The sequence below is a fragment of the Dreissena polymorpha genome, chromosome 13 (genome assembly GCF_020536995.1).
Source record: "Dreissena polymorpha isolate Duluth1 chromosome 13, UMN_Dpol_1.0, whole genome shotgun sequence".
Classification (NCBI taxonomy): domain Eukaryota; kingdom Metazoa; phylum Mollusca; class Bivalvia; order Myida; family Dreissenidae; genus Dreissena; species Dreissena polymorpha.
The window spans coordinates 20,978,247-20,994,621 of record NC_068367.1 but is presented as its reverse complement, the minus strand read 5'-3'; the positions used below and the strand labels follow the sequence as shown (position 1 = coordinate 20,994,621).

The 16,375-nt window shown below is 34.5% G+C and overlaps 1 long non-coding RNA gene across 1 annotated transcript; it reads right to left on the bottom strand.

Moving 5' to 3' along the window:
• Positions 1-5,422: 5,422 nt before the first annotated feature.
• On the bottom strand, positions 5,423-6,566 carry LOC127855699 (uncharacterized). Its single transcript, XR_008037644.1, has 2 exons — positions 6,204-6,566; positions 5,423-5,599 (listed from the first exon to the last, which is right to left on the bottom strand). It is a non-coding gene; the product is annotated as an uncharacterized LOC127855699 (long non-coding RNA).
• Positions 6,567-16,375: the final 9,809 nt, after the last annotated feature.

The window sequence follows — 16,375 nt, the reverse complement described above, 5'->3', positions numbered from 1 at the left end:
AGCATAAAACTAGACAGCCTGCGAGTATCTAATGGTTAGAAATGAAACCTTTCAAACTTAAATCTAGAAAGAAAGTTATTTAATTAAATGTTACTTTCTAAGGGACTGCAAACACATCAACATACGTATCTATGTGTTAAAGGGTTCAAGAGGAGTTCCATAACAAGGCTTCAGGTTGTTATGTACAGACAGACATCTTCAAAGCTTTATATCTCCCAGCTTTAAATGATCATTACATATGAAAAAACACCATAAATACTAGTTTGTAAAATATTACCAATTTAAAAAAGCAACACAAATCAATAGGCTATATACGACTTGAGTAAGGTTTTTCTAAAACAGACAAATACATTCTAGGAATTTTAACATTGAGGCATTATTCTATGATGTGTGAATACAAGTATCACCTTGGGTATCCATGTCAGCTCATCCTTAATGAGTTCATGCCAGGCTTTGTCCTTCAGGGCCTTGGTCTACTTGTATTTCTGTTCCATGTTACCACAGACAAACTTCACAGTGACAGCTTCATCTGAAACATATCAGTTGTTACTACATTTGTTATACTGTGTTAATGGAACAATCAGTCGTTATTAATACTATGTTAACGGACCAATCAGTCGTTATCAATACTTTGATAACGGACCAATCAGTCGTTATTAATACTGTGTTAACGGACCAATCAGTCGTTATTAATACTGTGTTAACGGACCAAACAGTCGTTATTTATACTGTTTTAACGGACAAAGCAGTCGTTATTAATGCTGTGTTAACGGACCAATTTATCTACTGTTAATATTTTTAGATTTTATACATTACACGTATTCTGTGATTAATTCTGCGCTAAGTCTTAGGTTCAGTATAGACAAATTATTAACAATTCTTATTTAACCTGTAACAACAGGGGATACCTATTTTGAAGTGTTTGTAGTCCCTCAGAAAAGCAATTTAAGTAAAGACCTATCTTGTATGATTCAAGTTTTAAATGCTTCTTTTCCAAACCTAAGATACTGATGAGCAGCAAACTACACAAAACTTAACAGACTGCCCTTAACTCACAAACTGTTTAGGTTTTCATTTTGGAGTTAATTTCTGTACTTACCGGTGTGGCTGTTGTTCAGGTAGAGGGCACTACTCTCGTCTGATTGAGCGTCTCCAGAATTCAGTTGAGCCTCTTCATTGCCCTCAGACGCACAAAGATTACAGGTATTAGAAAACAGATGTCACAAAATCGCTGCATTTGAAATAGGGAAGATTTAGGAATACAACCAACAGACAAATGCAAACCAAGGATTGATTGCAGTTCTTTTCTATCTAAGGCATGCATATTAAAAAAAATATGCATACATAAATTACTTGAGTTTGTAACAGTAGGATGAATAACCTGGCCCCGTGTTCACAAAACGATTTTGCAATCAAAAATCGATTTTAACTGACATCGATTTTTATTTTTGCATATCAACTTCAATGGAAATCCCTTTTCAATAACAAGCAAAATCGATTTTCGATTGCAAAAAAATGTTTTGTGAACACGGGGCCAGTTTAGCTGCAAGTTATCCTTTACAAGCCATGTCTTGCGAAAAAGGATCTTATGCCATATGCTGCTAGCATAGCTCCAGCCGGTGTTATTGCGCAGTCAGGCCAGTAGCAAGCCTGACCCCTTATTAGACCACATACCCTTACGTGACTTTATAGTGGCAAGGTAGCTCCTGATCAGAATTTGAGATTGCACGGGGTGGTCTAAACTAAAATGGGGTGTAATGTAACGAAGAATTAAACCTTAGAAAAATCATTTATTCATAAAAAGAACAATTTTATGGTGTGTCCTTATGTTTACAAAAACAATGATTTAATGGCGTCGCCTTATTACCAAGCCGACTTTCTCATGTTCTGTTAAGCAGATAGGCCAAAATGTCATTTATTAGTTACTCTCCTTTCGTAATTAGCTGAACTTTACCTGATTTTACATTCTTTTGTCTTGTGTATCATGTGTATTTAACCAGTCACTGTTCGTATTAAAGAAGAAATACAGTCCACGACAGAACACTGTACAGAGAGGCCATAATGTCTTATAGTCGCGGGAGAGGACCGTTAAGGGTTTTGCTGTGTGTTAGAGGGACACTGGAAAACGATGTGTTAGAATTAAATCAATATAAAGAAATCTCTTTGAACAATGAAATGAAGTTGTGTACGTTCATTGTGTTTCAAAGACTATGTGTCACAGGAGGCATATGGTATAAAACCTATTGGCAAGATTCAGCTGAAAGAGCAAGCTGTTTAGCTGTGAAAATTATCTGATCTTATTATCATTATTAAATATAAATTGAAAAGGGCAATTTTAAACATGGCATATGCACAACTTCAAGTTAGAATATTTTAAGTTATGAAGCGCAGGACTTCTTTGTATGACAAGTTTATTATGGACAGACAATAATAGTTAATCAAGCAGTTAACACCTCTGTATTTTGCTGGTGGGGGTCTAATATATACATATAATAAGCTCTGAATAGTACATGCAACACTGCATGTGAGTTTTACTTACCATGTAATCCTCATTATCCATTCCATTTTTAAACCAGTGTAAAGGATCAATGTTTTCTGAAATCTGCTTCTCATATTGTTTTGCAATTTAGGAAAATGTACACAACACAGTAAGTAAACAAAAATGTTTCTAAATATCATTTTTTAATTCTTATTATGACTGTCACCATTATTAAAGTGCTGATTTATATTAGTTAAGCTGTGACACTCAATGCCTATTCAGGCATACAGCCCAATAAGAATAATCTTGAAGCCAGATACTGGTTTATTTATTTGAGCTTCGTTCAGGTAAAACTAGACTTATTGCATGTGGGATTAGTGCCATGCAAGATGACAATGTGGAGTCCACACAGGCTAATCAGGGACGTCACTTTCTGCCTCAACTGGATTTTTGCATCAAAAAATGTCTTTTAAACAAATCTACCAAGACGTAGAAAGTATTGTATCCCACTTTAACAGCGAATTCGGTTGAATTCGGTTGATTAAAGCCCCATTTATTACATTTCTGCTATAAACCACAGCACAAAATGACGTCTTTTTTTGACAAAATGACGTCATAAATCCTGCGAAATTATCCAGTTAAACTTATTTTGTTGAATAAAAAGGTTTACTGAATAAAAAGTGGGATAAATAGAACAAAAGATAAGTGTTGATTATAGATTGTGTTTTTCATTCTGACTCGCATGACTAACCTGATCTATAATCAACCCTTATTATTCTCTATGTCCCTGATAAGCCAGAATTGACTGCACAGGAAAATCTGTGACAACACTTTACCTGCATGTATTAAGCACTGTTTTCCCAGACCTATGCATATTTTGCCACAAGAACTCTTTTTGACTGTTTGGTTTTGAGAACAAGCATTTTAGCAAATATCAAATTTGACTATTAAACATTACCTACAGTAGTATAATACAAAGATGAAAAGAGCCCATTATTTATTCCAATCACAGATCAGTCAATATGTCAGCAAAATCATTTTCTTGGCAATAGCATGTAGCCATCTTGCTAATCGAGTATGACTTATATAAAAGCTTAAGAGCAGCAAGACGTTTTGTAAAACCAATATTATCGATTGGAAACAGATTTTCATGTATTTTCTACTAAAATGTTCAACAAAGATTATGTTCTTCAGTATTTGCTAAAAATATACAAATTTAAATTCTCAAAGAAATATGCCAAAAATTCAGGGCTCCACAACATTTCATGTTTACAAAATACAAATAATTACAAGAGTGCCAAACTGTCACAAGATACGCCCGTTTGAAGGTTTCGGACACCATGCTTAATTCTTGAAATGCACTAAGTGACCTAGTGACCTTGTTTTTGACCCACCATGACCCATATTTAAACTTGACATAGATATCATTTAGACACAACTTCTGACCAAATTTGGTAAAGATCGGATGAAAACTACTTCAATAAGAAAGCGGACACCATGTTAAATCCTTGAAATGCACCAAGTGACATGTGACCTAGTTTTTGACCCGGCAAGACTCATATTCGAACTTGACCTAGATATTGTCTCGATACAACTTCTGACCAAATTTGGTGAAGATCAGATGAAAACTATTTCAATTAGAGAGCCGACACCAAGCTTAATGCTTGAAATGCACTGAGTGACCTCGTGACCTAGTTTTTGAACCGCCATGACCCATATTTGACATAGATATCATTTAGACACGACTTGTGACCGAATTTGGTGAAAATCGGATGAAAACTACTTCAATTAGAGAATGGACACCATGCTAAATCCTTGCAGTGCACTAAGTGTCCCCGTAACCTAGTTTATGACTCATATTACAACTTCTACTAGATATTGTCTAGATACAACTTTTGACCAAGTTTGGTGAAGATCGGATGAAAACTATTTGAATGAGAGGGCGGACACTGCTGTGTACGCCACCACCCACCGCCAGCCAAGGGTGAAACTATAATACGTCCCGTTTTTTCAAAACGGGCGTATAAAAATAAGAAATTTATCAGCTACCAATGTATAAGACCAAGCTGTTTTCTCAATATTGAACATTTTAAGAGTAACCAGGGATGTAATTAAACAAGAGATGTGTTTGTCAGAAACACAATGCCCCCTATTGCGCCGCTTTGACAAATAATTTCAATATATCATTTGGCAGGTAAAGAAATTATCTCCCTTTTAAAGCTTATTACTTCCCTTGGATTGTAGTTTTTTGAATTTTGACCTTGAAGGATGACCTTGACCTTTCACCACTCAAAATGTGCAGCTTCATGAGATACACATGCATGCCAAATATCAAGGTGCTATCTTCAATATTCAAAAAGTTATTGTCATTTATAAAGTTTTCGGACGGACGGACTGACTGACGGACTGATGGGCAGTTTAACTGCTATATGCCATCCTTCCGGGGGCATAAAAAACCAACTCAAGGGAGGAAAATGCCCTTCCTCTCATCCCTTACACCATTCAATTAAACTCATTATTTGTATAAAGATCTAGCAAAATTAACTGGTTTGGTAAATATCGGATGAAAACTACTTCAATTAGAGAGCGGACACCATGCTGCATGTGTAAAATGTACAACGTGACCCCGTGACCCATTTTTTTATCTGGTATGGCCTTAAGATCATCTAGATAAAACTTCTGACGAAGTTTGGTGAAGATAGATGAAGATAGGATGAAAACTACTTGAATTAGAGAGCGGACAACATGCTAAATGTTAAAAAAACGCACTAAGTGATCCCGTGACCTAGTTTTTGACCAAGCGTACCCCATGTTCAGGGTTCCCTTTGGGCTTTCAAAAGTTGTCGCCACTTACTTTCGCCAAATTTAAAAAGTTGTCGCCACACTGGGGCTACATTTGGGCAATGAAGATCATGTTATTATAATACAAACAAAAACTGAGCATTTACAGTATGTTAAAGGAATTGATTTAATAACAGTAGTATTAATAATAACAACACATTTAACATTGTTAATTAAATAAAGGCACATTCAATCAGTTGTAACTCTTGTTGATTGACACCTTCTTAGCAGCCTGAATATGTTGCCACAGTTTTGGTGCTTCAGAAGCTTTATGGTATTCTGAAAATACAAAAATGGAAATATAATATTAATATAATACTAATAATAATCAATGAATGTGAAGTATATAAATAATATAAATGTGTGCTAGCATATGATCTACTACATAGAGCCCTTAACCAGGGACCTATACAAACAAGGTTTGTATAGGTCCCTGCCTTAACACAACAGTCAAATAAAATAAGCATTTGTGTATATCAAATGTCAAATTGATTTCCATGTGCTAAACTGTGTTTACCTTTTTTTTAAGGTACATCCGGTAGTGAATGAATTGATAAGTGTTGAGGATATAAAGAGTTCACACAGCATAGATTGTGTGTTGGAAATCATATTGAAGGAAATGAAATTCTGATAAACAACTGTCTTTGTTAGGTTTTTGTTTGTTAGCTGGTGAATAATAGCGGTGGGAACGTTTGCATTTTGAATGAGTCTCAAAATAAGCAGCATCTAATGTTCACTTTCTAAAAGTCGTTTTACACTCTGAACTTGTCATTTTGACGAGTGAAACAGCAATATGTCACCGTTTAAATAGAACCAATAGATGTAAAATGTTTTACTATTTTCTATAATTACACCGATTTTTCTAAAAACAATCGATACTTACCTTTTTGATTGTCATTGTTGTCAATTTAACGGTCTTGAATCTGCTTCGAACACTGTGACAAACACTTCACATTTAAGCGCAAAGTCGGTATATTTCAATATTGCCTTATCTCTGAAGCAATAAAACTGCCGACCAATTAAGATAACTTGCAACAACACCCCAGATAATCGCAATTATCACCATAACATTCCACTTTGCGGTAGTCGGCAGTCAGCACCACGCTCCATTGATTACAGCTGTATCGCTTACACCATGGAAATCTATAGTATTACGACTGCCGTAAAGCGGCTGGTAAACACAGCGTCTTTTGTCATTTTAAGAAAATATGAACGCAGAAAAATGCCGATTTTTTTAAAATCGCCATTTACGCAATTTTGTCGCCAGATTTTTTATTTTGTCGCAATTGGCGCCAATGGCGATCGACAGCGGGAACCCTGCATGTTAAAACTTGGCGTAGAGATCATATCGATACATGTTCTGACCAGGTTTGGTGAAGAAATTGGATGAGAACTACTTGAATTAGAGAGCGGACAACATGCTGAACGTTTAAAACGCAGTAAGTGACCCAATGACCTAGTTTTTGACTCGGCATGGCACATATTCAAAATTGACCTTGACATCATCTTGATACAACTTCTGATTAAGTTTGGTGTAGATCGGGTGAAAACAACTTGAATTAGAGAGTGGACACTTAATACGGACCGACAGCCAGACCGACAGACAGACAGACCGACCGACAGACAAGCTCACTCCTATATACCCCCCTAATCTTCATTTCTGGGGGTATAATAAATATTTGCAAAAAAAGTTTGACATTGAACAGGAGAAAAAATCACAACCCTCAATAACTAACAAACAATCTTACAGAAACATCACAGTTGATAGAACACATACTCAGAAAAAAATCCGGTTCCTCATACTGGGACCTATAGGCCCCTGTGTAGGAGAGCTCGTCCTGACTAAAGTTGGAGACGTGGTTGCCCACTCGGTGCTGAATAATGGACTGAGTGATTCCCCGCTTGATACCAGCCCTCAGGAGTTGACACTCACGGACAAAAAATTGGTCGGACACAAGTATGTCCAATATAGCTTCAATTTCCGATCGTTTCAAACAGCAGAAACACAAAGATTACATGACTGTTCATAATTTAAACGGTTATTCCCGTTCAATAAACATTGAAGAATCGATAACAATACACTTCATAGTCATTCACACACCATCAAAAGTGTTTTTCACTCCGATCTGTAAATAAACAACCAAGAGCTTTAATTTTTTAAAGGAAATAAGGGAATCCTCTAACGTCATTCAAAAAGCATACATTTGCTTATGGTCTTTTCATTGGCTGGGCGGAATTTACCGAGGATCTCCGTAAAAAGGTGAGTGAGAAATTGATGAAAACCGACCAATCGTATTTTGTGTTACAAAATCTCTGACGTCATCAAAGGGTTTCCCAGAGTAAAAATAGAATTTTGTGTTTAGGTTTTGTACTCGCGGATCGAAAGACGCGATAAAATGGCGTTTACCATACTTTTTCGATAACAATATGTATTGTAGCCGGATGAAAAATGTTTAATGTGCATACTGGTGCTGTTTATCTACCGTTTTATGACTTGGTTATTGAGTTTTAGATCTTTAAAGTGATCGACATGGAAAATCTCTATGTGGACACACTTGTGTCCGACCAAACACGATTTTGGAAAAGGGTCAATTTCTGAGGGCTGGCATCGAAATACTGCTTGCTCAATGGTATTGATGTTAATTTTTCCTGCTATATAAATATATATATATATATATATATATATATATATATATATATATATATATATATATATATATTTATGTACTTTTTCCTGTGTAAGATGATGAATGATATGTGCATATATTATGTAATGAATAAAGTACTAAAAACGGAAAAAAGAGAAGAATATCAGCTTATCTTTTCACTGTCTTACTTTTACTTCTGACATTTAGTTTATAACATAAAAATGTCATTCTGTGTGTACATGCATGGGTACGCGTAGACCTCACTGTTAAAAATATGATGTTAAAAGTCCTGTTTAAAAAACAACAATATCCGCAGTATGCAATGACTTAATTCCTGTGAAAAACTGTTTCATTTGTTGCGGCGCAAAAACCAAAGGCTATCAGAACGAACGTATTAATGTAAGAGATCTGTAATGTTACCAATTTTCTTAAGTTATCGTCAACCCGGACGTTTTTCCAAAAATGTTCATAAAACTACGATAATGCGGTTTAAATCAAAACAAGATCATGATCCCTTACGCGACACTTTTTATAAAAAGTAGAGCGTCGGCTTTCACTTCTAGAGCCTGGGTACGAATCCCGCTGTCGATATACTTGCTATTCAATATTCTAAATAGTAAAGAGTTCCTACTTAATACATTATAAAAAAATGAATTAAACAATGGAAAAGAGAGAACAGGTCCCTGATTTTCTCCAACAAGTGTCCTTTGTCTTTTAGATTTTTGAGCACCTATTTTGAATTCAAGTTTGGTTGATTAAACCGTTTCTGAAATATGAAGGTGCCATGTAAACATAAGTTTTTCCCACTATGTATTTATTATGAACTGTCCAGTATTTTACTTACTTGAAGTATTGTGGGTGTAAACTAGGTAATTGTGAATATATTGCTTGAGTGACCAATATGAACTGAGCAAAATGAACTCTTTGTTCAAACTTGGCCTAGACATCATCAAGATACAACTTCTGACCAAGTTTGGTGAAGCTCGGATGAAAACTACTTGAATTAGAGAGCGGACACCATGCTCAATGTTTAAAACGCACTAAGTGACATAGTGACCTAGTTTTTGATCCGGCATGATCCATACTCGAACTTGACCTCAACATCATCTACATACAACATCTGATTAAGTTTGGTGTAGATCGGGTGAAAACAACTTGAATTAGAGAGTGGACACTTAATACGGACCGACAGCCAGACCGACAGACAGACAGACCGACCGACAGACAAGCTCACTCCTATATACCCCCCTAATCTTCATTTCTGGGGGTATAATAAATATTTGCAAAAAAAGTTTGACATTGAACAGGAGAAAAAATCACAACCCTCAATAACTAACAAACAATCTTACAAAAACATCACAGTTGATAGAACACATACTCAGAAAAAAATCCGGTTCCTCATACTGGGACCTATAGGCCCCTGTGTAGGAGAGCTCGTCCTGACTAAAGTTGGAGACGTGGTTGCCCACTCGGTGCTGAATAATGGACTGAGTGATTCCCCGCTTGATACCAGCCCTCAGGAGTTGACACTCACGGACAAAAAATTGGTCGGACACAAGTATGTCCAATATAGCTTCAATTTCCGATCGTTTCAAACAGCAGAAACACAAAGATTACATGACTGTTCATAATTTAAACGGTTATTCCCGTTATACACGATCATGATCCCTTACGCGGCACTTTTTATAAAAAGTAGAGCGTCGGCTTTCACTTCTAGAGCCTGGGTACGAATCCCGCTGTCGATATACTTGCTATTCAATATTCTAAATAGAAAAGAGTTCCTACTTAATACATTATAAAAAAATGAATTAAACAATCGAAAAGAGAGAACAGGTCCCTGATTTTCTCCAACAAGTGTCCTTTGTATTTTAGATTTTTGAGCACCTATTTTGAATTCAAGTTTGGTTGATTAAACCGTTTCTGAAATATGAAGGTGCCATGTAAACATAAGTTTTTCCCACTATGTGTTTATTATGAACTGACCAGTATTTTACTTACTTAAAGTATTGTGGGTGTAAACTAGGTAATTGTGAATATATTGCTTGAGTGACCAATATGAACTGAGCAAAATGAACTCTTTGTGGCCTGATGACATTGGTTGACAAATGATGTCATAAATAAAAAGCATACATTTGAGCATTTGTGACAGTTGTATTTGAAACATGTTTATTAAGTTTTTGAACGCAACATCTGTAATTCTCCGCTTTAGCATGGTTATGTAAATTGTTTGTGACAAACGAGTGTGCCTTTTGCCAATGAAGCTAGACCTTTACATGTAGGTATACGGACCAGGGACATACAGCCCAGACCATACGGCCCAGATTTGCGGACATATGGCCCCGATTAGCGGACTATACGGCCCAGATTTGGGGACCATACGGACCATATGTCTTAACGCGATGTAGATTATTTTAATACACGAAAGATTACACTGCTTAGTATGATGTGATACTATACATTTGTTTATTCATGTAAATAGTAGGCATCACACAAACATGCATTTTCAGGGATAAAATCTATTTTAATAAAATTGGACATAAATACTTCTTACAATTTAAAGATGCCGCGTGGTGACAGCGTTAATTAAAATTTCTTACCTCACTTAAATATTTTACAAAAATACACATGTGTTTCTATCTTAACAAATAAATGCAAAAACACATGTTTTATATATGTATCTTTATAGAACACGTTTTATACATAGTTAATACATGTTATTAAAATATAGCAGTCTAGAGTATATTTTAACATGTCAATATGGGTATAACACTCGCATAAGTGACTCGTATGTTTGCATCTCGAAAGCGCCTTTTGTATGACACTTACTGATTAATCAGTGATGTTATCTCTCTATTACATTAGTTGAGAAGATAACATAATTGATTAACACGTCTATACTTACCAATTAAAGGTAAAGTGCGACAATCGTTATTATTGTGGACAACATCGTCTTCTGTTTGCATCTCGAGTATGCCCAATTTATGACACATATTGTTTGATATTAACAATTACACTATTTTTTTTATAATTGATGTGTCATGAAACGATGAAATAATATGACAATTGCCGTTCAAATTTAAAGAAGTATGTTGTCATTAATGCCATTATAACCACTTTAAAATTTAAACAATTATGTTGTCATTAATGGCATTACAGCCACTTTAATATTTTAATTGATTTGTTGATACAATATTGAACAAGAAATATCTTTAAAAAAGATATACGGCGTTGACTGTGGTTGTGGTTGATGAAAGATAAAGAGTTATATCAATGAGACAGCAAATGCCGTTATCTGATCAGTTCTTAGCAGAATAACATGCAAACCAATTACGTTGCGCCAGATGTCGTGGTTTATTTTGCATTATTAGATATTATTAACCATATATCTATAGATATAGAACAGAAATACACAATAATAATGGAAATTAAATGAAAATATACGAGTCAATGGCCACATACGCATCAACCGTACATATTTGAAATATTAATAAGCGCGTTATTCAAACAGACATGTTATAGTGTTTTTTCGGACAGAGTTATTTGATTCGATTGTTCATAGTATCGTGAATCATCGCGCTCATGCTTAATAAATTGGTCGCTATGGTGGAAGAATTCTTAATAATAAAAACAAGTACTTTTCGTGGAATTATTGAAAACAAGAAATATCTTTAAGAAAAAAAGATATACTGCTTTGATTGTGGTTGGAGTTGGTGAAAAGTAAAGAGTTCGATTAATGAGATCAAAGATAGCGAATGTCTTTTTTTGCAGTTCTTAGCTGCATAACACGCAGTACGGGATGTTACGCGGAGTTTTCGCGGCTGATTTTACATTATTACATATTGCTGGTCATAAACCTATAGATACAAAACAGAAAACAAAAAGAAGAATGGAATTGAAATTAAATAATATGAATCAACCGGCCACACGCGAAGTATCCGTTCATATTTTAAACATTTATACGCGCGTTCTTCGAACAAACCTGTTTTAGTGGTGTGTCGGGCATTGCTATTTGATTTGATTATTAACAGTATCGAGAATAATCGCGCTAATGCTTAATACATTAGTCAATATGGTGGAATAATTCTTGTTAAATTAATCAAAAATAATATTTATTATGGTATTGTTGAAAACACATTAAGAATCTATTATGACATTCCATAAATTATATCGCTGAATATCTTCATTTAAAATATTTCTGGTCTAAAGAAAATTCCACTTCATCTAGTTCACGCGATAGCGTCTATATTATATAACGTTTAGTTTACTGGCCGCGAACTGACCCTGATACCATGCGGGTTGGAATGCAATGTATTAAATTGAGGCCACGCTTCCACTGCTGGAACGACGGCTTGTTTAAAATTTATACTTTTACATGTTAAATATTCAATTTCGAAAACAATTTAAAATGGTTTGGCCAAAACGAATATCAGGATAGGGAAAACGATATGTTTATGAACTTAAGTATACTAGTACACATACAGGAATATGGAAATAATTACTAAATATGAGAACATAGCCATACTGTATTGATGTCAAGAGTTGAGTGTAAAACTGTTCTATCTATCAAGCCACTTTATTAGAAATTTGTTTCATGCTGAACACGCAGTATAACAGTGTTACAAAGACGCGTTCATGTTTCCAATGTTCTGGTGGTATGCTCAAATCAGCCAATGGAATAAATGAAGTGTGTTCATTCGTGTCTAGCCGCGGAAAGGCTGCGCCGAAAAAGCGGAACACGAAATGAATATTGATTCAGACATGTTCCGTATGATCAACAAATCTAATCTAGGCCGCATAGTCCGTTAAGCTGGGCCGTATGGTCTGGGCCGTATGATCCGAAAATGTTCAAATTCAAACAAGTATGTTGTCACTAATGTTGTTACATCAACTTTAATATTTTATTAAATGTATTAATACGATATTGAAGGAGTGGAACACGAAATGATTATTAATTCTTATATGTCCCGTATGGTCCGCAAATGTTCAAATTTAAACAAGTATGTATTCATTAATGCCATTACATCAATTTTAATATTTTATTTAATGTATTAATACAATATTGGAGGAGTGGAACATGAAATCAATATTAATTCTGACATTTTTCGTATGGTCCGAAAATCTTAGCCGTATGGACCACAAATGTTTTCATGAATGTCATTTCATCAACTTTAATATTTTAATAAATGTATTAATAAAATATTGAAGGAGTGGAATACGAAACGAATATTAATTCTGACATGTTCCGTATGGTCCGCAAATGTTCAAATTTAAACAATATGTTGTCATTAACGTCATTACATCAACTTTAATATGTTGTTAAATGTATAAATGCAATAATGAAGGAGTGGAACACACAATGTTTACTAGTATGTAGTCATGAATGTCATTAAATCAACTTTAAAATTTTATTAAATGTATTAATACAATACCAGAAAGTTGAACACGAAATGAATATTAATTCAGACATGTTCCGTATGGTCCGCAAATCTGGGCCGTATAGTCCGCTGGTCTGGGCCATCTGGGCCGTATAGTCAGCCAATCTGGGACGTATATTCTGGGTCGTGTGGTCCATGGTACGTATTGTCCCTAATTCTACATGTATATGGTGACATTGGTGTTATTTGTTTTCAATCAATGATGCATCATAACTAAAATCTTTTTGAAAGTTTGTATTTTCCTTCGGTTTTTCAAATAATCATTTTAAAATTTCTTTTGACTAGTTATTTGTATTATTTCTTCCTGATTTCCGGTGGAGGTTAGGGAATTTACGTGTGCAAATGGGTGATGTATAGTTTCAGCTTGAAAGACCAAAGACCTTTAGAATACATTGTATTATATAGGTCTTTGGAAAGACATCATTGAGAAACAACGTCTGCCAACGTAAACTGTGTTCACATATTTGGGGAGTGGTGCGATACATCTGTTGCTTTCTTCGTGAATAACGACAACAACTATCCCTGCATGTGAACGTCATTTGGGGCTTATCTTATGGTCCATTTAAAGGGAGTCAGACAACTCGCCCCAAAGACAACTGGCCACAAGATAACCTGCCCCAAAAATCTATACAACTCGCCCCAAATATATTGGACAACCAAAGACAACTCGCCCGAAATTTGTTTCTTATATATTTTATCTTGAATATTTTATTCGTGAAATATTTGTTAACTTTGATGTATTATATTCGTGATTAATGTAAAATGTAGTTGTATGATGTTATTTTTCCTTTAATATAGTAAAACTTTGTAATTAATTAATTGTTTACATACCGGATTGCTTTTAGTAATATATTATTATCAGTTTTTATATAAAAATATATTAAAATACGCGCCATTTAGTCCGTCTTGTTTTGAAAACTTGTGAATTGTTAAACGTTTAATTCGACGGCATGCTTTTATTTTCTGTTCAAAGATTTTTTAATGAGACATGTTGAATGATAGTTTGGTTTAATAAAAGAATAATGGAATAATGCCTTTGTGTTAGTTATGTTTTGTTTTGTAAACGTGTGAATGGACGAAAATTAATTATGCCGACATGGTTTGATTGTCTGGTCACTAAGAGTAAGTGAGTTTTGTGTTTGTTTTTCTGCAATGACAGAAGTGGCAAAGTGCATACATTGTGGAAAGACTGTTTGGCAGAGGCAACGTGCTGTTTCTTGCGATGCCTGCTAGCGATGGCAACTCTTAAGCTGTGATTCTGGTATGTGAACTTATAATATAATTATTTGTTGTGACTTACACTTTTCAGGCCAGGCATCTGATGTTTCCCCATAACTAATGAATCTCAATTATTTGAAACTTGCATATTATCGGGTAATCAACCAATGTCCGTTAATCCGGTGACACATATCAGATGTGTTTTACGACCTGCTAATGATCATAAAACCTGTCAGATAAATGTGAGAAGTCACTTGACGGTTACCTTTGCGTTATTTGGGTAATGTACACAGCTAATAAACAATTGCTACACCCGACAATGAATTAAGTCATTGGTGAAATCCAACAAAAAGTGCTGATTATATAGGATTTAAAACAATATGTATTATGTGCATTTTATATTTATGATAAGAATTTACATTAACATTTTATTTGATATACTTCATGTACGTACATAAGGCGCATACTTTGAAAATATTTACTTTGTCAAAAAAGGCGTGACTCTTTCCCTATTTAAATAAATATGCAGCAGACGACTTTATTAACATCTAAACAAAAGAAGAAAATTCTCTAAATACAATACTCTTTACCTGAGTATCCAGTTTACCATTTATTACTTGTGTTTGAAGACTGTGAGCATTTATGCCGTTGTTTAGCCATTTTAAAGTATTTACTTCTACCATTTAGTTTGAAGACTGTGAGCATTTATGCCATTGTTTAGCCATTATAAAGTATTTACTTCTACCATTTATTACTTGTGTTTGAGGACTGTGAGCATTTATGCCGTTGTTTAGCCATTATAAAGTTTTTACCTCTACCATTTATTACTTGTGTTTGAATACTGTGAGCATTTATGCCGTTGTTTAGCCATTATAAATCATTTACTTCTACCATTTATTACTTGCGTTTGAAGACCGTGAGCATTTATGCCGTTGTAGCCATTTAAAGTATTTACTTCTACCATTTATTACTTCTGTTTGAAGAATGTAAGCATGTATGCCGTTGTTAAGCCATTATAAAGTATTTACTTCTACCATTTATTACTTGTGTTTGAAGACTGTGAGCATTTATGCCGTTGTTTAGCCATTATAAAGTATTTACTTCCGTTATTTTTTTAAAACACTGAATCGGTCGACCATTTCATCCGTATCTAAGTTATTTTCATTGCATTGATATAGATCCTGGCATAACTGGTAAACTCCTGTAGTTATATCCCTTAAACATTGATCACAATAATTATTATCCCATTTAACGTAATAACTTTCAGCGTTTATAATATGAATTTATGAGCATATATGTTTACATTCGTTTTAATTCAAATTTAGTAGTATCCGTAAAAATGTGCAATGGTGATGTTGATCCATTCTAGCTACCGTAGATCATATTTCAGTAAATAAGATTACTTCGGAATTATAAAATTGCGCATGGTTTGATTATAATATATAGACATTTATTACATGTACTGATATCCACATAAACTAGTGATTTTACTGGTATTATTTGGCATTGAACGCGTATATACAATAATATATGGTGAATAAAACGGATTAAAAAGTTAATGAGTTCGTATTATTGTATTCAACAGTTTTTAAGGTACATATACGCTTCTTATTAAATCATATAAGTACTTATACTAAATTTAGTCATTATATAATCAGATTGTGCGCGCTGCTGGTAATCAGATTATCACTTTAAATCGGAGGCGATATAATCCCGCTCATAAGATGACAGGATTAACGAATGTAGGTAAAAAT